The sequence below is a fragment of the Prosopis cineraria genome, unplaced genomic scaffold, assembly GCF_029017545.1.
Source record: "Prosopis cineraria cultivar Desert tree isolate PC_DT_omini unplaced genomic scaffold, ASM2901754v1 PC2, whole genome shotgun sequence".
NCBI classification, from domain to species: domain Eukaryota; kingdom Viridiplantae; phylum Streptophyta; class Magnoliopsida; order Fabales; family Fabaceae; genus Prosopis; species Prosopis cineraria.
Genome location: NW_026555333.1, coordinates 22,135,620 through 22,157,738, shown reverse-complemented (window position 1 = coordinate 22,157,738; position 22,119 = coordinate 22,135,620). Strand labels below are relative to the sequence as shown.

Sequence of the window (22,119 nt, the reverse complement as noted above, 5' to 3'; positions counted from 1 at the left end):
ATGATGTTGGTGGCTTAGTGGAAAGTGTCTTGGTACTTACACTTTGCTTATAGGTTCGAATCTTCAACAACAAAAAAAGGGCTTTGCTTCAGCTTAAGAAAAATTACTAGAAAGCCCTTCAGTAAAATCATCAAATTTTTTTCCTTTCCTTCTCTCTTCTTTTCCCGATCTGATTCTCATTTTTGTCGGTGTCTGTGAGCAAGAGTTCTTTGTCCGGAAGCTTCAACCCCTCCGTTCCGCAACCCTTGTCCACCAATTTCCTTTGTCTATCACCATTACTAGTGATGTTAGGTGCACAGAAGATCCTCGCCTTTGCTCTGTCTTCCACATCTGCTCCTCTGTTCGTTCCTCTATTGTGGGTGTAATCATCAGAGTTCCTTTTTTGTGGGAACCTGCAAACAATTCTGGGCGTTCCTCCTTCGAGTGCAGCAGCGTCATCGAAAAATCTTCTCTCCTCAGCTCTGCCGTCGTCGACTATAGGATGGGTGGAGATCATCTCCTTATCTCTTCCGTGTTTGACTTTCAACTCTTGTTTTTTCATCACTAATTTGGTATGAGGAACTCCTTCTGTCCTTGTTTAAATTATTGGTGGTTAGAAGAAGGGAGGAAGTTAAGGATTTACTTAAGTTATAGAACTAGAGAAGAGTTGTGTTAATTGGTATTTTTTGAAATTGCATTCAGGCATGATTCTGTGAGCATGTGTTTTGGGTAGTTATGGTTGTGAATTATTCTTTCCTTGTTTAACTGCCATTTTCCTTTGTGTAGAGAGAAGATTTGAGTAATCTGAAATTTAAATGTTAATTAATCATTTCCGTTAAGCAAGCGTGGTATGGTTGTTCTGGGTTATGGTTAATGGAGATGAATGTGAATTTGGGGTTTTTCCTTTAAGATTAAAACTGTTTTTTTTTTTTTTGGTTGGAGATTGATTAATTCTAGATATTGCTATTGAGATAAATTTTAGAAAGGAAATTAATAAAGAAGAAGGCTGGTATTTGTTTGAACTCTGATGTAAACAAGATGTTCAATAAAATATTTGAAAGATAAAGTTTTGGTGAATGATAGGAAATAATTGTGATAATTGTATTATTGATTTTTAGAATATCTAGAGAATGTTGTATCAATGTTAGAAGGAAGTTTGTTGGACTTGTAGGGAGTCTGACATTATATATTATAAGGAGATTGAAAGAGGAGCTTAGTATTAAAATTTTAACATTGGTGCCTATAAGATGTTTGATGAAAAAAATATTTTAGGGGAAGTTTTGTTGTTTATGTACTTCCTGAAATTGCGATAACTCTTATAAAGCATATTTGGTAATTATTTGTGAGTTTAATTTGAGTATTATAAGAGATTTGTCGAATATGGAGCTAGTGTGTTATTAGATGAATTCTTGAGAGTTATATGGTCCAGAAAAGTGAGTATGTAAAATATTGAAAGGATTAGAAAAAAAAATTGAGAATTGGTTGATTAAATTATAATGATTTGGAACCCGACTGATTATATTGTTGCCAATATTGGAAGATAGTTTATTTGACTAGAATAAGGGCATTAAATGGTTCTGTATTTTGAGTAGGGTTCTTAGAGGAAGGGAGACTTGAATGAACTTTTAAGAAATGAATTCTAGTACTTGGACACACTAAAGGTAAGTGGATAAGATCCCATCTAATTTATCAATAAAAATTTTTTCCAAGATATTTTTATATAGATCATTTAATAACAATTATATTACATACTTTGTTAATTAAATTATCTTTATCTTGAAAAATTATAAAGAGACTTTGAAGGATATTTGAATTATGACATGTGTATGTGTTTTTCTTTACAAATGATACTTTCAAGATTGATGAAATTATTTTTATTAGCTTCAGTAATTTTGGCTTCTCAATAAATGCAAGCATGAATATTAGTTATGAAATTTTATTTTGACAAGTTTTGATGTATAAAACTATTCATGTGAGTTTGATTTTAAAAATGAAAATTGTATTTCAATAGTAATGACTTTCTCACATGTTTGAAAATAGATTTGGAGGGATTTTATACAGAACACTGGTTGCTAACGGTAGTTTTGTTAGCTCTTGGCGTGCCATAGTCAATGACTAGGAAGTTTAATTTTTGTGAGCTCCGATCTCATATTTGTTATTCATGGGTTTAACACCTGCATTTGTTTCCATGGCTTCAAGGCGCGTTTGGTTAGTATTATCCATGTGGACTGTGTATCCATGTTTATTTCGTAACTCAGGCTATGTTTGGTTACTTACCCTCATGGAATATGTGTCTACATTTATTTTCATAGCATAAGCTGCGTTTGATTATTTACCGTCGTAGACTATGTATCCACATTTGTGAATTGTTCTAATAAATCCTCTAAAAATATATGAATTTTTAATTAATTTGTGATTTTATATGTAATGGATTTTAATTCAGTAAATATTATTATTCTTATTTATTTATTGTTATTCTTATCAAGATTAAATGTCAAAGCTGCTTTATTATTACAGATTTAAATGTTCTTGTCATTAAAGTTATATAGAACTTTTATTTCAAATTTACAAATTTGTTTATATTGAATTGCTTTCTCATTTAATTTATGTAACTATTATATATTATTCTTTTTAATTCTGCAAAATGTTATGGTTGGGATGTTATTTACTAAAAAATATTTTATTTGGTCTCAGATAGTATAGTTAATGTGATACCTCTTGCTAACATTTGACGAGTTCATTGCTAAATTTACTAGAAGATCAATTATGAGAATATATTCCTTTTTATGTAAATTCTAAAATCTATGTAGCATGGTTTGGAAATACAATTTAGAGTGCTTCACATTGATTGTAGTTAGAGTCTTAATTTTCTTTTGTTATGTCATCTATCTATTATTGAGAAGTAGAGCTCTGTATTGTTGGATTTATATTGTAAAATTTTTGTTGTAGGGATTTCAAGGCATATTACTTTTAGGGGAGGTAGTGTCGAAATTTCTACAAATAGTTTGAAAATTAGATTTACATGAAAATTAAAATTAAATACATAAAATTATGCTGACAGAGTGTTAGATGTATTAATTAAAAACTTTCCTTAATTAGGGCTTAAGGGATGTATGTTTGTGCATATATTCCGTGTCATTCACGTCTATATTTTTGGGAGAGAACTACCCTTGGTAGTATAGGGCAAGCGATCAACAAGGATCTCAAGATGTTTATCTATTCTCCAACCCTCAAGAAAATTGTCAGTTAAAGAAATTTCTAGGAACAAAATGTAACATCTTAAATTTTAATCCAGAAAACTAGTTATTAACTAGGGATAATTTATTAATTAGTGGATTGATTATTATTCGGATGTTGGGTTAATATTTTGTGTTGGTTGATTATTATGTTAATAGGATTGAATAGTAGAATGGCAAGTCAGGATGAAACGTGTGAGCACTTATGAAAATAGCCTCACTGTACTATGTGCCACATGCATCACGGCGTATGGCACATAATTTACTTAAAGCTGATATGCATCAACTTGAGAATCAGAAGGAAAAAGAAGAGAAAGCATGAAGGGAAGGTTTCTCTGCTAGGGTAATAGTTTTCAAAAGTTTAGAATTTTACTTCAACTAGTAACTTGTCAGGTAAGTTTCGTACTATCTTCCACTATATTTCTACCCTAATTTTTTTGAGTTTGATCGTTAGAAAAATTGAATTAGGAAGTTATAAGGAATTATAATCTAAGGACAAGGTTTAAAAAGGATTTTTAGGTGCGAAACTAAGGTTTTGTGATTAGTTTAAAGTTTAATGATTGAAATTTGAGGATATAGTCTTAATTGAACTAATTTGTTAGGTTAAAATGGGAAAAAACTGATAAACAGAAGAAATAAGAAGGTGTTTTAGTCATTTGAGTAGCCTAAAGGGCAAATGATTATAGAAAATTGTTGTCTGAGCTTTATAAGTACTAAATAAATTGTTTCATATATTGAGGGATTTGATTTAACCAAATTAGTGCCTGTGCTAAATGTTGAAAATTGATTAAAGAATGTTCCTTGTGTAGATTTAGTCTTTGAGAGTTGCTTGTGGGAATCTACACCCATGGGAGTTAACTGCCTGCATGGTAACCCTTGATAGTGAGGGTAAAAGGTAACTAGAGTAACTCTTTTATTTATTAATTTGTAAAAATTTTTACAAGTATTTTATATATAGTTGAATGCATTGTGTTTCATGAACTGATAGAGTAGCAGTATTGTGAAAAGAATATGCATATGAGTGTATGAGTGATGTTTGAAACGTATGTGAAGTGACATATGCATATGTATTTGCATCCGTTAGTGTACCTTAGACTAAAGTAAGGGGTTACAGCCTTGCTCTGTGCAAGGCTAGGAAGTCCTAAAAATCTTGAGCGTAAAGCTTGCTCCACCAGGAAGGACCTAGGATAATGATCCATAAATGTACCCTAGACTAGAGTAGGGGATCGTGGTCCTACTCTATGTAAGGCTAGAAAGTCTTAAAAGTCTAAGTATTGAGAATGCTTCTTTGGTAGGATGCAGGAAACCACCAATACATATTAATGATTCCTAGATTGAGATAGTGGTTTAGTAGGCTCTGTTTCATATAAGGCTAGAAGTGCTGGTTCAAACATAAAGCTTGCTTCGCTAGGGGGAACTAAGAATATATGAGCATAGCCATGAGTGAATGATATTATGTTCATGTATATCTATACTATTTAATTGAAATAATGCTACTTTATCTCTAATTTATGATTTTACTTATTAACCAGTATTTGGGGTTTATTCAAGTTACTTGGACATATGTTTCACTCTATTACCTTTGTATATAGGTGAAAAGAGGATGAGAAGGCTAGGAAAGGAAATGAGGAAATAGTAACTTATAATGGTAGAGGTATAACCACTTTTGTGGAATGAGTGTATAATTATGTTGTTAAAGATTTGAATTGTCAACTAGGATACATAAGTGTATATAAATGAATATATGTGATTATGCTGTGAGAACTTGCTTGTATCTCTGTATTGCATCTCACTGAGTGTACCACAATGGTGGATACGTGGGTAGGCCAAGATGCTAGTCAAGCAAGTGTATGTTATTATATAACTTGTTCTACTAGTATTGGTTATGAAATTGTTGTGATGAAATGTGCATATATGTGGGACTTGACCAAATGTTAAGGCTTTACCCCATTTGTATGAGTCAAGTGTATTTGTAATTTCCGACTATATAGTAAGGCTTAGTCCCATATGTGAGAGTCAGATGATTAAAAGTGAACAAGTGTATGTACGTATGTGTTTTGTGTCTCATATAAGTCCACAAGTGTGTAATGTGACATTGAGAGGTAAAGATAAGTATTTATTGTGATATACATGATTTGATATGTTAATCAGGTATATATTGTCATTTTAGACTTAGTTCAAGGACCATAGCGATCTAATAGGATAAGGAATGAGAATTGAGAACCTAGGATGCTAGTTTTAAAAAATGACTTTTTACATTTGAATGTCCAATTGTAGATCGGACCGTTGAATTGTGTCCAAACTTATCTCATTAGATAGAATATGTTGAAACTTTCGTGTGGGCGTTTGAATCACTCCAATCAAACATCGGATGTAGAATCGATGCAAGATGAAAATTTGCTTTTGTGAATTGTCATTTGACAATAAAATTCTATCATGTACACCGTGGCATGACACAAAGAAGGGAGCCTATGACTTTATACTACATGTGGCAGTGTATTGTGGTACAGGTCGTAGCACACGGCCTTGTTTGAGATAAATAATTGTGTATTTTAATTGTTGGTAGGCTATAAGTTATGCTTTTGTTAGCCCTATTATTTGAACTTATTTTTTTAAAAATTCGAGATCTCCCATTTTAAAAATAAATTAAGGGCTATAAGTCTTATACTTGTGTTGTAATGTGTGTATGGATTAGTAAAGTCTAGATTATATAAAAGACTTTACAAAAAACACCCTTGTAGGACATGGATGTTGAAAGGTACACCAAGAAATCCTTAGAATGTGAGAAGGTATAGACCATCAGGGAAAAAGTATGAGTAAGGCAGGAGTAGCAGGTTCTACAAGAAAGAGGAAAAGTTAAACTTGTCTTCTCGCTATCAGGCTTTAGATGAGCTAGAAGGTGATGTTGGCATGTCAAAAGAAAATCAAGAAAGTGGAGAAGGGAAGCAGGTAATTTTGGTTGAGAAAGGAGAAGAGTCTACCCTATTTAATGCTAAGGAGGCTAAAAAGACAAAAAGTGTAGGGGGTCAATCCTGAAGCAGTGGGGGAAGAAAGAAAGGACAAGATAAGTCAAAGCAAATATCAAAGACAATAAGGAAAGAAAATTTGAAACCAAGTGGGTCAGGTATAAATGGCCCAAACCAAAAATTGACTAGGCCTATTTTTAATGGTCAGAACCAAAAACTGGTGTGATGAAAAACGACTTGGGTAATAAGCCCAATATCCAACGGATCTAACAAGAAATTGGGCTAGAGAACCCATTCTATTGTAATTGGTCATATTGACCAATTGAAATCCTCACACAATAGCCCATCAATTATTATGCCAAATTATCCCCCTGAGGCTGATATGCTAATAGATGACACATAAGGCTCACCTCTAGGCTCACCTTTAGATATGCAAATAAATGACATATATGGAAACACTAATGGAGAAGAAACCCCTTGACTCGCAAGGTTTGATGACTGCGCACAACTTCTTGGATAATTCTGGGCAAGATTTTTTAGCTATGGTGCGAAGTGTTTCATGCATTTTGAATCAACGAGTTATGCCAAAATACAATGTCTTTGCTGAAGTCTGTTCTAGAGGAGTTTGTTAATGATCCTCTCAACTAATTCGGGTTTATCCCTTTCTTTGTCCTAGTTTTTAATGATTGTTGCTTCTTGGAATTGTCGCGGTGCTAGTAGTAAGGATTTTACAGGCATCATTAAAAACTAGCTCTCTTTTTATAATATTGATGTCTTATGTCTCATTGAGCCTTGGATTAGCAGGGACAAATCTGATAGGGTGATTAAATAGTTTAGTTTCAGTCACTGGCTTTGTGTTGAAGCAATTGGTTTTGCTGGAGGGATTTAGGTTCTTGGGAATGATAGGGATATTAAGGTTGACTATATATGCTCCAATACCCAAGTTTTCCATTGCAAATTATTTGATATTAGGTCAGGTAAGTGTTTAGTTTCTACTTTTGTTTATGGGGAGACTTGTATTTTAAAAAGAAAGTTATTGTGGGACTCCCTAAAAGCCATTGCTGAATTCACGGATGAAGCTTGGTTAGTTATTGGTGATTTTAATACTTTTTTGGATTTCTTGAATAAGAGTGGAGGGTTACTACCTTCTATTCAGGCTATGAATAATTTCTACAACTACATTAATGAAGTTGAACTTATTGAAATTCCAGTTGTGGGAGATAAATTTATTTGGAAAAGAAAAGATCTCAAGGAAAGGTTAGATTGGTCTTTTTGCAATGCTCTTTAGCAAGAAAGTCACCCGCATGCCAAAGTTTTCCATTGCTTGAAATTCAGCTTTGATAATTGCATTTTAGTTGTTGCTAATGAAAATCCTTCTAGGAACAATTGGAGTGTCAACAAGCATTTTTTCTATCAAACAGCTTGAACATTGGAAAATGGTCTTCCCGAACTTGTCCAAGACACTTAGAATAATCGAAGTTGGATTGAGGGTGCACAAAGTTTTAGTAAAGCTACTAAAATTTAGAGTAATAATAATATTGGTAGCATTCCTAAAAAGAGGAGAGAAATTTTTAACAAGCTTAGGAGCACTGATAGGAATAGAAGTGAATTTGATCATGATGGTTTATTTCGATTGGAAAGAAGATTATGGAAAGAATACCAAAAACTTTATGGTCAAGAGGAGATGATTTGGTTTCAAAAATTAAGGTGTAAATGGCTTCAATAGGGGGATAGGAACACAAGGTACTTTCATACTACTACAAGAATAAGAAGAAGGAAAAGCAACATTATTGCCCTTCAAAATAATATAGGTGAATGGATCATGATATTCCTACGCTAAAAAGCATGGCTTGTGACTATTTCAAGAATCTCTATTATAATAATTCTAATATTCTGAGCTTCACTGATTGGCCTCAAGATTTCCCTGTTCTTCATTCTTATTAGTTGAATCATATCTGTGAACATTGTATTTTATCCGGGTATTCTTTTTAAATTTAATAATAAATAATCAAAAAATATAAAAAAATATAAAAATGAAATTTAATCCTTTTTTAGGATTATATTTTCAAAAAAAATCTTGCTTAAATTTTTTAAAAATCTCTCTCAAATTATTTCAACCATTCAAAAAATATTGAGTGTCAACTTTTGAGAGTTAACTTTTTCTCTCCTTAAATCTTGTTTTTCATTAAAATTAAAAAAATATATCTTTAATTTAATTTCAAAAATAGACATTAATTAAAAAAAATGATAAAAGGCTGTGGTTAAACGCACAGCATTTCACCACAGCTAAGAGCAGACCTTTTCGGCGCTGATCAGGGAGGAAAGAAAACAGAAACACGAGCAGAGAACGCCAGAAGCACACACAATCATGAAATGGAGAAAGGAAAAAGCAAAGAGCAAAGAGCAATGCCAGATGAAAACACAGACTACAGAAAAGCTTCATAGAGAGAACATGTGAACATGCAACAAAATAAGAGAGAGATGCAGAGCAAGCAACCATAGCCCTAAAACTTTGGCCATGCAGTAAAAAAAGAGAGCAGAGAGAAGGCAAAAGAAAAGACTAGACATGCACACAGACTGCAAGCGAAACACAGACAGAAAGAGAGCAATAGATGATAACAGAAGACCAGGCGTACACGTTGAAGCAAGCACACACATGCACGGAAAACACGCTAGAAAAACAGAGCACGGATGAAATGCAGAAAAAGGGAACGAGAGCACAAATGAAAGATAGAAGAGAGAGACCGAGAGTGAGGAAGGATGGGAGACAAGAATAAAAACTGGAAGAGAAGAAAAAAAGGGAGAGAGTAGTGACCGAACGTAGGAAAGGGGAGAAGCTTGAATAGAGGTGAAGAAGAAAAGAGAGTGAGGATGAGAAACTGGAAGGAAAACAAAGACAGGATGATGAGAAACTGGAAGCAAAATAGAGACAGAGAGAGGGATCAAAAGAAGCAAAAACACGATGACAGGGAAGAGAGGACTGAAGAATGCAAAATAGAGGATGTCATGGCTAAAGAAAAGGAGAGTGACAGGGAAGAGCGGACTGAAGGTAGAAAACAGAGACAAGAGAGGAGGTGACGGAGTAGCTTTTTTCTAGAAAAGCTGGGAAGGAGAAGAGAGAGACCGAAGGAGTTAAAAAAAATAGAGGTTGAGAGAGGAAGAAACAGAGACGAAGAGAGGAGAAACGGACTTAGCCGAGAAACCAGCACCGGAGAGTTTTTTGAAAAGAAAAAAAGAAGAAAAAACTGAAAAAGGAAGAGAAAAAAATCGAGAACAGAACACAAAGGAAACGCAGAAGGAAGAGCGAGAAAGGACTGTGGGAGAAGAAAAAACTGGAGCACAAGAAATAAAGCATCGAGAAGAGGAGGAAAGAAAGAACACGAGGAGAGAGAGGAAGCAACACAGAAAAAGAGAGGGGACCGGGAGAAGAGAAGAGAGAAAACCAGACGGAGAAATAATGGAAACTGGACAGCACCTACTGATCATTTTTTTACATGCTCTCACTTCTAGCTTCCGAGTTCCAACTGAGTTGATGACTCATTCTCATGCAAAATTTGGTCATCACAGTGCTATTCTGCTCTTCTTTCTCTTCAAAATCTGCAAATGGAAGTTCATCACAGATCACTTCTTTCAGTTGAAGAGGAGGAATGGAACTTTGCTTTGTGGCTTTCTTACATTCTCACTGGTGTTGGATCAAACTTTATTTCGTGATTTCATGAGGTTAGAGAAAGATTCTTGAAATGCTTACATTGGGGTAGTTCGTGATAGAGAAGGTTATGGAAGCGGCTCAAGCTTCAATTGCATTATCAGGTACCTTCCGTGGAGGCTACTTAATGCAATGTCAGGTATAATTTTGTTCCATTCTTCATAAGTCATCTTTTACATGCATAATTAGGTCATAACTTTGATTTAGCTCTTTCTTGTTTAAAATTTTGTAGTTCTTTCAAAAATTTCATATGCTTGCTTTATTCATTCAAATGATCATATTATTTTGAAAAAATTAAGAGTATGCATATGTATAATATGTGACTATTGTCTATTCACAAATAATTTTAAGACATCAACTTCATTTTGATTTTCATGGGAAATAAATTAGGTAAGTAATGGTGGTGATGGTATGTAGAACTTATTAATTTTAATTGTTGGATGCTATTACCACTACTCTTATCATTTTCTTTCGAAAGTCATATCTGAGCATTAAACCAATTTGAAAAATCTTGAGGAACATATCTTCAAGTCAAAAGAGGAGTGAAGTGTCAAAATAGCTTCTTTCTCTATTCCTTTAAATGCTAAACTCATATTATACACCGACTGCAAATACAAATGTTTTAATTATCTATTTGTCGTGTGAGATTTTAAGAATCTCCGTAGGCATTTAGAAGGATTTCATATCGTGTAAATCAATAAGATTTCGTAGGTGTGAGGATCAATCTTATAATAAATATTTAAGTCTCATGTGAGATTTTAAGAATCTTCATAAAGACTTAAATTAATCACATTATCGTGTGGGATAATAAGTTCTCGCAGATATAGTGGTTCTCAATATATATAATAAATGATTTTTATAGATAATTATATAATACACAATTTAAAAAAATTAATTAATCAAATTAACGAATTTAAGTTGTAATCATATTTATCAATTATATCTTTTAGTCATGTGAGATTTTTAAATCTCCGTAGACTTTTAAGATAATCGTATTATCGTATGAGTCAATAAGACTCTGCAGATATAACGATTATGTTTTTAAAATATATATATATATATATATAAATTATATATTAAATTAATTAAATTAAAGACGTATTTAAATTTAATTTCTTTATCATGTGAGATTTTAGAATCTTCGCAGATATTTAGGATAATCGTATTATCATATAAGTCAATAAGGTTTTGCAGGTATGTTGATTAAAATTCTTCAAAACATGTATATACACACTTAAAATATATTTTTAACACTTAAAATATACATAAGAATATAAAATAAATTAAATTGTCAAATTCTTTTATCGTGTGAGATTTCAGAATCTTCGCAGATATTTAAAACAACTGCATTATCGTATGAATCAATAAGGCTCTGCAGGTATAGTAGTTAAAATTTCTAAACATAAAACATAAAAGAAAAATAATTTTAATTTTAAACTCTTTTTCTTCTTTATTCCAAATATTCAAAAATTGAGAAAATAATTGAAATTAAATCACTTTTTGTAATTTAAAACACACATATCAAAAATTCATAAATTATTTTATTTGAAAAATGGTGAGTTATTTTTAATTAATTTCTCTTCAAAAATATTTTCACCAACAAACTTTTAAACCCGAACTATGTGGACTTTGATCCCCATCACAGGGTACGTAAGCCTCAAAGTCAGATTCTAAGTCAAGTCCTCCTTTGTAAATAAATAAATATTTTTCACCTAATTCTTATCATTTTTATCAAACACATGAATATAAAAGAGATAATTAAAATAATTAAAAAACTATATTAATAGAGCACAACAAATTTCAGGTAACCGTTCTGTCAAACAGGTGTTGTGGGATGCCTAACACTTTCCCCACACTCAATTGACTTCCAAACTTATTCTCTGATTTCGCAAACCAACTTTATCCTCCTTTTAATTAGTTTCCCGAGATTTACTTTAAAATCTTAGTGGCGACTCCTCGTTCGATCTAGTTCCCGCCGCAAAGGCCGGGACCTTCACTCGCGCGCCGTTCATGTCGCATTTTTCTTGGTGTGACAATATCCAAAGAGAAGTCACTGATATTAAGATTAAGAATGTAGCTTTTTGTATGGGCACCTTCAAAGCACCTAGCCTCAATGGTTCGTAGGCCCATTTTTTCCTGGGTCAATGGGGTACTGTTGGTGGGAAAGTGTGTGAGTTGGTTGAGCAAGTCTTCTTGGATCTTGTTAAAGTTAAGGAGCTTAACCATACAAACATTGTTCTTATCCCAAAAATTGATCATCCTTCCTCCTTGAAACAATTTAGGCCTATTTTCCTTTGTAACGTTAGCTTGAAAATAATTACCAAAATCATTGCCAATAGTTTAAAGGGTGTTTTGAATACTCTTATTGAGCCTAATCAGTGTAGTTTCATTGCAGAAAGATAAGGGTGTGATAATGTCATCATTGTATGAGAAATTATTCACTCCATGACAAGGAAAAAGGGCCAAAAAGGTTTTGTGGCTATACTGGTTGTGTAATGAATGACCTTAAAAATAAAAATAATACTTAAATTAATAATAACATATTTTGATTGTTTTTATATAAATTTGATAGTAGATGCAGCAAGATGTGTTGGTGGTTCAGGGGAAACTTTTGTTTGAAATTATCTTCACATCTTGGATTCGAATCTTAGTGGGTGCGGAGTTAAAATTGTTTTGTTTTGCTTCAGTTTTGATAAAATTACCATTCTACCATTGAAAAAAAATAGAGAAGAGGGGATCAGAAATCTAGAAAACGCACACATGCACGGTCAATATTTTCCATTCCCATTACTTGAATTTTCCAGACCCAAGATGGGAGAGAGAGTCAATTTTTATTCATCCTCCTTCTACCTTGTCATTCATCGGTGACTATGAGTTTTTTTTTATTTCATCACAGAGCTATAACAGCATGTTCTTCCTCCTCTGCTTCTCATCATATTCTCTTTCCTCCTCCATGGTCTCCAATTCTCGCCAGCGTATGTGTGTGAGAAAGCCTCGTCTGCCACTCGAAGAGGTTCAAGTCGTGGTTTTCTCCTCCTCCATGGCCACGTAACTGAAGCTTCCTCTTTTATTTCTCATGGATGCACTTGGAGACCGACAGTAAGCTGCCGACCTTAACCATCGTATCTTCTTTGATCTTCTTCTCCGTGCGTCTTGGGTCATCGTGAAAGTGCTGGAGCTTCCGTCTTTTGTTTTCCTCTATTTAGGCAAGCTGTAAGAGTGCGCTAGAATTTCCTTCCTCTGTTGTGCTATAGTCGATCGTTGCTGGGCAGGGATGAAGTCATCTCTTTCTTACTATTGACGTCGAAAACTATGGTGACTGAAATCCTTCCCTTCGTGGCTCATCTTCACCCACTTCTCCTCTGTGGTGCGTTGCTATAGGGTTGCTGTCATTGGTTGTCTCCTCTGTTCTTGCCATGGTATGGGTTGCATCGGACCTTCTTTATTTTCTCCTCCTCTGTTCATATTGTTGCTGATAAATTTACTTCCTTTGGTGGTACTGCTGTGCGTGTGCATGATTCAATTTTGTTGAAGTTTCAATTTCTTTTCTTGTGTTTTGTTGTTGTCATGATTGTTTAAGAAGGAGAAGATTTTAAATTAACCTAAAAATGCATATTGAAGCTTGGTAAAGATATATTTGGGTTAGAATTTTTGAGCTGGATTGATTTTTGTTTAAATTGATATTGAAGGCTTGGTTAGGATGAAGTTGGAAGAGAAAAACCAAAAAATGAAACTTGAAGAATGATGTCTATAAGATGTTTGCTAAAGTGCTTGGTAGAGAGAGTGTTTGATTGTGCATTTCCTAAAATCTCATTAAACTTTTTGGGAGACAGGTTTGGATGATATTATTTAGTGAATTGAGCTTGGTATTGTGTAAAAATTTTTTATTATGAAAGTGGTGCCTAGCTAGTTAAATTCTTTAGAGTTATGCAGTTATTGAAAAATTGTTGAGCAATTTATTGTGAGATTTGAAAATAATGTATATTCAGTGTCTAGATAAAAAGTTTAGTAGGAGATTGTATCATAATGGAATATTGAGTTATGACCTTTGAGGGATTTTCATGTGTAAAGTCTTGATTTTAAAATTTCAAGTTATTATAAAGTTGAATCTTGGTAGTAAAATATTGGAAGTAAATTATCAAATTTACTGAAAGTTTATTAAATATTTTATATAAATTATAAGGTTTTTGGAAGAGTAAACATTTAATTGAAGTTGAGAGGTGAATTTTTAAATTTTGAAAAGTATTTCAGGTAAGTGGATAGCGTCCTAACTGATATTTTAATAAAATTTCTTTATTAAAATATTACATTTTTATGCAAATTTTTTTTGCAACAACGATGTGATTATTATATATTTTGTTGATTAAATTATTTGATTTTGTGGAATTAATTTATCAAATTTGATAATTTTAGTTAATCAGTAAATACAAGTTTGAATTCTAATTATGAAATTTCATTCTGAAAGTTATTGAATTGCTACAAAAAACAATTCATGCAAGTCTGACGTTGAAAATAAAAATTTTATTCTAATAGTGAATATTTTCTCGCATGTTTGAAATGGAATTTAAAAAAAAAAGGGAACTTTATACAGAACGTTGGTTGCTAATGATAGTTTTGTTAGCCTTTAGTGCACCATGGTTCACCTAGCTAGCAGGTGTTTATAGGAGGTGCTAGCTTCGTGCAATAGCCAATGCATGTGAAACGGGGGGATGATTATTTCTGAGCATTATACTCACGTTTGTTTCGTGGCTTCAGCTGTGTTTGGTTTCTTACCCTCATGAACTGTGTGTCTACATTTGTTTTTGTGGCAAGAGCCGCATCTAATTATTTACCTTCGTGGACTGTGTGTCCATGTTTGTTAATTGTTCTGATAAGTCTTTATAATCATAAATTAGATTATTTTGTGATTTTACATCTCATTGGTTTTTATTTAGTAATTTATATATAATCACTTATTTTGTTTATTTGTTTTTATGAAATCACGTGACAATAATATTTGATCTGATAATTTAATGGTCCAAAATTTTATTTAAAATTTTATATAGAGCTATTTTATTCTAAAGTTTGCTAAAATTTTTATGAAAATCATGGTCCCCAACTTACACAAATGTTTCAAACTTTTCTTTTATTCATGTTCAATTGTTTATTTGTTGGAACGTTATTCACTGAAGATATTTTTGGTCCCAGATAGCATAGTTGATGATCTACCTCTTATTGATCTCTAAGGGGCTCATTGTTGAACTAAAGAGAAAGCCTTTTGAGGGTACTTTCCTTTTGACGTAAATGTTTAACTATGTGCTATACTTTAAAATTTTGATTAGATGCTCCACATTAACTATAAATAAGATTTTAATATGTCATTTATTTGTCTGTTTGTGGTGGAGGAGCAGAGCTCCGCATTTTTGATTTGGATCGCGCATTGATGTTGTAAAGATTTTGGGAAGTCTTGTTTACAGTGGAAGTTTTGTCAAAATTTTTACAAGAAAATTTAAGAATCTTTCATTTATATAAAAAAAATGTTATAATGATTTAACATCCTATTTTAATTGAATTAAAATATTAGAGTAAAGTTTTCCTAATCAAGGCTCAAGGGATGTATATTTGTGCATATATCCCATGCCAATCACATCTCAATTTTAGGGTGTGACAAGTTGACATGGAAGAAGCTTATAATCAACTTGATTGTAGCCTAATTGAAAGAACCTTGTTAGACATTGGTCTCGGATAGGCTTTTGTGAGTGTCATAATGTCTTGTGTTTCCCTTGCTTTGATGAAAGTCTTATGGAATGGTGAGGAGACTCAAGAATTTTACCCTTCAAGAGGACTTAGGCAAGGAGAACCACTAAGTTCCTACTTGTTTATCCTTTGCATGAGATGTCTAAGGCATTTGATTCAAAGAGAGGTGAGACTGAAGAAGTAGAAACCAATAAAAATTAGTGCTCACGAACCTCAAGTTTAACACTTGTTCTTTGCAAATGATTTGTTTCTTTTTGTTGAAGCTTCCCAGAGGCAAATGGAGGTTATTTGTGATCCTATGACTAAGTTTTGTAATGGGTCAGGTCATAGGATTAATCTCTCAAAGTCGAAAGCTTTCTTTTCTAGATATGTCAATTTCCATCATGAGAAGGAGTTCAGTGACTGCTTGGGCATAGGTGTCTCTACAGACTTAGGGAAATATCTTGGGGTTCCGCTCATACATCAACGAACTACAAAGAGAACTTATCACCCCATTTTGCAGAAGGTTCGTAGCAAGCTTTCATTATGGAAAGGTAAGTTTCTTTCATTAGTTGGTAGAGTCGTTCTAATTAAATATGTTATTTTTGTGATCCCTAGCTACTTCGTGCAATCTACTCTTTTACCTAAAGGAATTTTAAATGATATTAATAAAATAAGTAGAAATTTCTACTAGAAACAGGGTGGGGAGAGTAGGATGATGCACCTTATTAATTGGGAAATCATCAAGAATGAGAAAATAGGAGGTTTGGGCTTTAAGGACTTGTATCATCAAAACTTGACTTTTATTATGAAACTATGCTGAAACTATGCTGGGGATAATTGACTAAGCCTGATGTTCTTTGGGTTAAAGTCTTAAAAGCCAAATATCGTTGTGGTAATGATGTTTATTCTTTTGTAATGGACAAAAAATCATCTATGGTTTGGAAGAGTATTAATACTGTTTGGGATAGGTTTACATACATGATAAGTAGAAAAATTTGTCATGGATGTAATACCAAGGCTTGGTGGGATTTGTGGTCCCTTCTAGAGAAACCTCTAGTCCAGTATGTGGATAAAAATCATCATTTGTTAGACCCAAGAGCCTCTATGGCTACTTTTCTTAATCATAATGGTGACTGGAATTATAGGGAGATGATTAAATTTCTTCCTCTTTGGGTTGTGGAAAAAATTATGATGATTAAATGACCCAATGGAAATCAAGATGATTATTTTTGCTGGAAAGCATCCTCTGATGGGAACTTTAGCATTAAATCAGCATTTTTTTCTTCAAAAAATTGGGGATCTACCTACAGAGCCTATTTAGTGGATGTTATGGAAGTGGCCTATTTCTGAAAAAACTAAACACTTTTTATGGCAAGTGTTCGGTGAGAAACTTCCCAATAACTCATTTAGAGCTGCAAGAGGTGTTTCTATAAGTTCTAATTGTCCATTGGAGTGCCATAGTGAGAAAATAGTTATCTACATACTCCGTGATTGTGAAGTCGCTCAACAAGTGTGGTCTTATATTACTAACCCCATACATATGCAAACCTTTTGCTCTTCTAACTTACAGGTATGGCTAAGGAGAAATATTCAGAGTAACTTTAGCTCTGAAACAAGAAACAACTAGGAATGGCTGGCGTTACTAGTCTCTGTGGAAAAATAGATGCAAAGGGATAATAGAAGGGAAATGACTTGAAGCTGTGGAGATCCTGCACAAGACTAAAATGCAAGTAGTTAAAATAGTGGAGAATGGAATATTCAAGCACAAGGTCTTTCAAAGGTGGACACAAGGGAAAAAAGATGGAGTTCACTATCAGAGAGCTATCTTCACTTAGATGTTGACAATTCGATGAATTGTCAAGGGTTTGCAACGTGAGGGAGCCTTTTGATATGCGCGAGGTAATTAGATTTTGGGTTTTCATAGTAAACTTGGGTATATTCCGTCCACTATGGCCAAGCTATCCACATTACATTTAGGTCTTATACTTGTTAAGCAATATCACATGAAGAAAATTCAGTGTCACTTTGACTTGCTGGAAGCTACCCACTTACTGCAGACTAGTAGGGGCTTGAATCATCCTTTATGTTCAAATATTACTAGGACACAAAAATTGATTTTCTCAGTTAGCGAAGTGGAAATTTTCTATTCCAATCATGAGAATATAAAAGTAGTTGACTGCCTGGATAAGGATGTGCATAAAATTAAGGTTTAAGGTGCAATTTTTCCTTAAACTATTTTCAAAGGAGCAATGTTGCCTCCTAAACTATTCATCATAGCAATATTACCCCTAAACTAATCAAATCGAAGTAATGTTACCCCCATCATTTAAATGTCTATTACTATAGCCAGTGGAACTTATTTTTCATGAGTTAAGGTGCAATTTTGCCCCTAAACTATTTTTAGAGGAATAATGTTGCCATCACTGTTTAAAATCATAAAAATAAAATTATAATAATATTAAATAAAAATAATATTAAATGTATATATATAATAAATATAAGAAAAAATTATAGTATGTTAATAAAATGTCATAAATAAATAATATTATAAATTATAATTTTATAATTTGTCAAATATAAGTGAATCTTGGTTAAATTAGATATAAATAGACTCAAAAATATCTGCATTTGCACTTATAACTATCAACTAGAGTTGTCATTAACGACTCGATTTGGATCAAAAAACCATTTTCATAATTGAGTTGGATTGGACAAGAGTTAAGCCACACCTATAATATTAAAAAAAAGCTTAAAACATTTACACAAAATTTAAAAATTAGATCCTACTAAACGTCAACTTTATTTTTAAATAATTCATGTATATAAAATATGATTTGAGACTATTTTTGTATAAAGATGTCAATAGTTATAGGTGCAAATGTAGATACTTTTAAGTCCACTCATATCTAATTTAATCAAAATTTACTTATATTTGACAAGTTATAAAATTATAATTTATATTTTTTCTTATATTTACTTTATATATACATTTAATATTATTTTTATTTAATATTATTATAATTTTTATATATATACGTTTATATTATTTTATTTAATATTATTATATTTTTATTTTTATGTATTTTTTATAATTTTTAAATGATGAGGGCAACATTACTCCTGAATAATTTAATGGTAACATTGCACCTTTATTCATAAAAAGTGAGTGCCATTAGCTACAGTAATGGACATTTAAATGGCAAGGGTAACATTGTTCTGATTTGATTAGTTTAGGGTAATATTGCTATGATGAATAGTTTAAGGGCAATATTGCTTCTCTGATAATAGTTTAAATGTAAAATTACACCTTAAACCTAAAATTAATGCTAACCTATGTATCTTGAATGAACTTATTGGTGGATGTATGGCCTATTTATGGGCTGATTAACAATGCATGAGTAACTAAGCTTTGTACTTTAAGGTCTTTTAACTTGTCTTTCAATTTTTTTAAAAAATAAAGAGATTGTATTGGAAGAAGCTTGGTATTATTTTGAAATTTGATGCATGTAAGATGATCGATAAAATGCTTGAATGGAGAAATTTACCATCAATTTTGTGCTGAAACTATTGGTTGATTATTGTTTTCTCTTTTAACTTGTCATGGATAAAGTGTAAAAGAGTTGGAATAGGGTTATTTAATATATTCAATGTCTTTAGGACTAATGTTATGGATTTTTTGTTCTGTTTTTAATGGATTTAAATTTATGTTTGATAAAGAAATGAATTTCGTAAGCATAGAAAATTTATTTAGATGTCTAGAAAAAATTTTGGAAAAAAGATTTGAAGCATAAGTTGGTTGTTGTATGGTTTAATTTTAGATGCAAGAAAGGTGTTCAATGAAAGGTTTGATTGGGGGATGTTAGTCTATGGTAACAAATAAATGTGACATATGCACTATGGATGGGTAAAATTGACACAGGAGGTATTATTCTTCACAATGAAAAATTGGAAATAAAGTTAAGAGAATTTTGGGGGAGAAAAATAGCATTCAGTTAATAATTCAAGGAGCAAGACTAATTTTGTTTATGTTAGCTTTTGGGTGCATATAAAATGTTTGATAAGATGTTTGTGAAAGAAAAATTATGAAAATTGGACATATATAATTGATAATGTTGAATAAATCATGGAAGAAGTTATTTATTTTTTTTTAGGAAGAGCTGAAAATTTTGAATATTTTTATATACGCGTATGTCAAAGATTCATTGATTAAATTCATCATGGCATTTTGATTATTTGTGAAAAGTTTATTCTTGACCTTTTTTTTTTTCTATTTTTCCAAATTTGTTTGGAGTGAAAATTTTTAGGTCTATAAACAAAAGAAGTAACAAGGACGTTACTTTGGGCAATAGGAAATGCACAAACACTATTATAAAAGTGGCTAATTTGAAGTAAATTATATGTTTGAGAATATTTTAGTTAAGTAAATAGCATCCTAAATAACTTATTAATAAATTTATTTTTTCACATTTATTAGTAAATTTATATCATTATATTTTAAACTTTATTATCAACTATCATGAATAAAAATGTTTCTATTATATAAAGTTTTATAAGAAGAATGAGAGTTATTTTACAATTGGATATCTACCATTTTCTAATATATTGGCAATGTTTGATTTTATGGTTTAAGAAATAATTTATTATTATGCCTCATGCATGCTTGATTTAAAGTGTAGGATCAAATCAAAATGCTAGTTGCTAATAGCAATTCCATTGGCCATTGGCATGCCATAATATACCTAGCTAATAGGATGTTTGTAGGAGATGCTAGCCCCATATGCTGGCCAACGCACGTGAAATGGAGGGATGAATATTAACAAGCATCTCACGCTTGCTTTGTGTATTTCAGTTGCGCTTGACTAGTTTTTCACTTTTATAGACTGTGTGTTCACACTTATTTGTTATTTATTCTCGTGGACTGTGTATCCACGCTTGTTATTCATTGTGATAACGTCTTCCTAAAGGATATTTTGAAATTAATTTTTTTAAACGAATCATATTAAACAAGTTTATTTTCGTAAATGGATTTATTTGTAACGAGAGAGTTGCATTTCTTAACTATTTAATACAAATCTAATAGTTTAGAAAGCAAAATTTGACCATTATGTTGTTATCAGATGAGAATGTTTCTAGATTAAATGCTTAAATGGAAATATTGGGTTTGAGTTATACACTATTGTTTTTTTAAATGACTATTTTAGTCAAAAATGCAATTCTAATAGGCTCCATAATTTTCAAAGTAATCAATTTAGGAAGAGTTATAAGAGGGAGTGAAAGGACTAACCACCATAAAGATGATTCCCTCCAACAATATTTTTCATTGAATTACAAAAATAAACATCAATGACCTCTAGGGTTTGGAGTTGTGCTAAAAACTTATGTCACCCCTAGCTATTGTTATACCTACAAGAAGAATGAAAGTAAAAGTACCTAAAGAATATGGATTTTTTTTCCCCGAGCATCTCTTCAAAGAATGAAGGATCAACAATATATAAATTTGCACAAGTGGGTACTTCATGTACAAAAATCTAGCTATATTTGGTTAAATAATACATTACAAGAATATTATTTATTTAAGAATATAGATTTTTTTCCCAAGCATCTCCTCAAGGAATGAAAGATCAACAATATACAAATTTGCACAAGTATGTATTTCATGTACAAAAATTTAGCTATGTTCGGTTAAACAATACATTTCGAGAATGTTATTTATTTTGTGTCTTACATTTTAATAATGGTATGTTTTGTATAAAAATAATTAGAAGATTTATCTAGAGGAATAATTGATGGAACAAATTTATTAACAAAGCATGACAAATGTTTCAACATGTTAGATAAATTACATAAGAATAGAATGATGAGAGTTAAATTATACATGCAAAATGCACAATTCCCTCAAGTTTATTGACATATGTATTATAAAAATAATAAAAAGAATTATGACAGAAGTTTATATGAAATTAAAAAAAATACCAAATAATGGCTTATGGAAGGAAGATTTGGAAAAAGAGCTTTTGATAAAAAATTAATATAAAAAATTTATATTTGACAAATTTTTAAAGTGTTTTCAATTTTCAATACTTCTCTTAGATTGTAATGCTTCTCTCAAATGGATCTTGCATGATTTTTTTATATCTTTATTTTTAAAGTACTTGATTTCTTTATGGACTAGTCTTGAGTATTTGCCAAATTTTGTATCCAACTTAAAATGCCTTATTGCATTATTAATCTCAGTAATATCTAGAATGATCAATCTATAATCTCTTAAACTTCATAAATGGGGCTCAAATTTTGTAAAAATTAATGTACAAAATCTATAATATTTAAAAAAGATATAAGCTATAATAGAAACTCTATCATAGAAATTTGTTACAATTCATGTGATATCAAAGTTAGGTTTTGATCTTGAGACTTGTGAGCCAATAACCTATAGATTTTAGAATTAAAACCAAGTTCTGATACCACATTTTAATGCATAAAAATGCTTGATAAAAGAACAATATATGATTCCTTT

The 22,119-nt window shown here is 31.7% G+C and overlaps 1 long non-coding RNA gene across 6 annotated transcripts; it reads left to right on the top strand.

Annotated features, from left to right (window-relative positions):
• The first annotated feature begins 164 nt into the window (after positions 1–164).
• On the top strand, positions 165–17,930 carry LOC129303623 (uncharacterized). 6 transcript variants are annotated; one of them, XR_008591517.1, is made up of 6 exons: positions 165–551; positions 3,375–3,608; positions 4,025–4,110; positions 4,808–10,026; positions 12,784–16,156; positions 17,176–17,930. It is a non-coding gene; the product is annotated as an uncharacterized LOC129303623 (long non-coding RNA). The 6 variants fall into 6 exon arrangements; XR_008591519.1 differs by lacking the exon at positions 3,375–3,608 and having other exon boundaries at positions 165–485; XR_008591521.1 differs by lacking the exon at positions 3,375–3,608 and having other exon boundaries at positions 8,498–10,026.
• Positions 17,931–22,119: the final 4,189 nt, after the last annotated feature.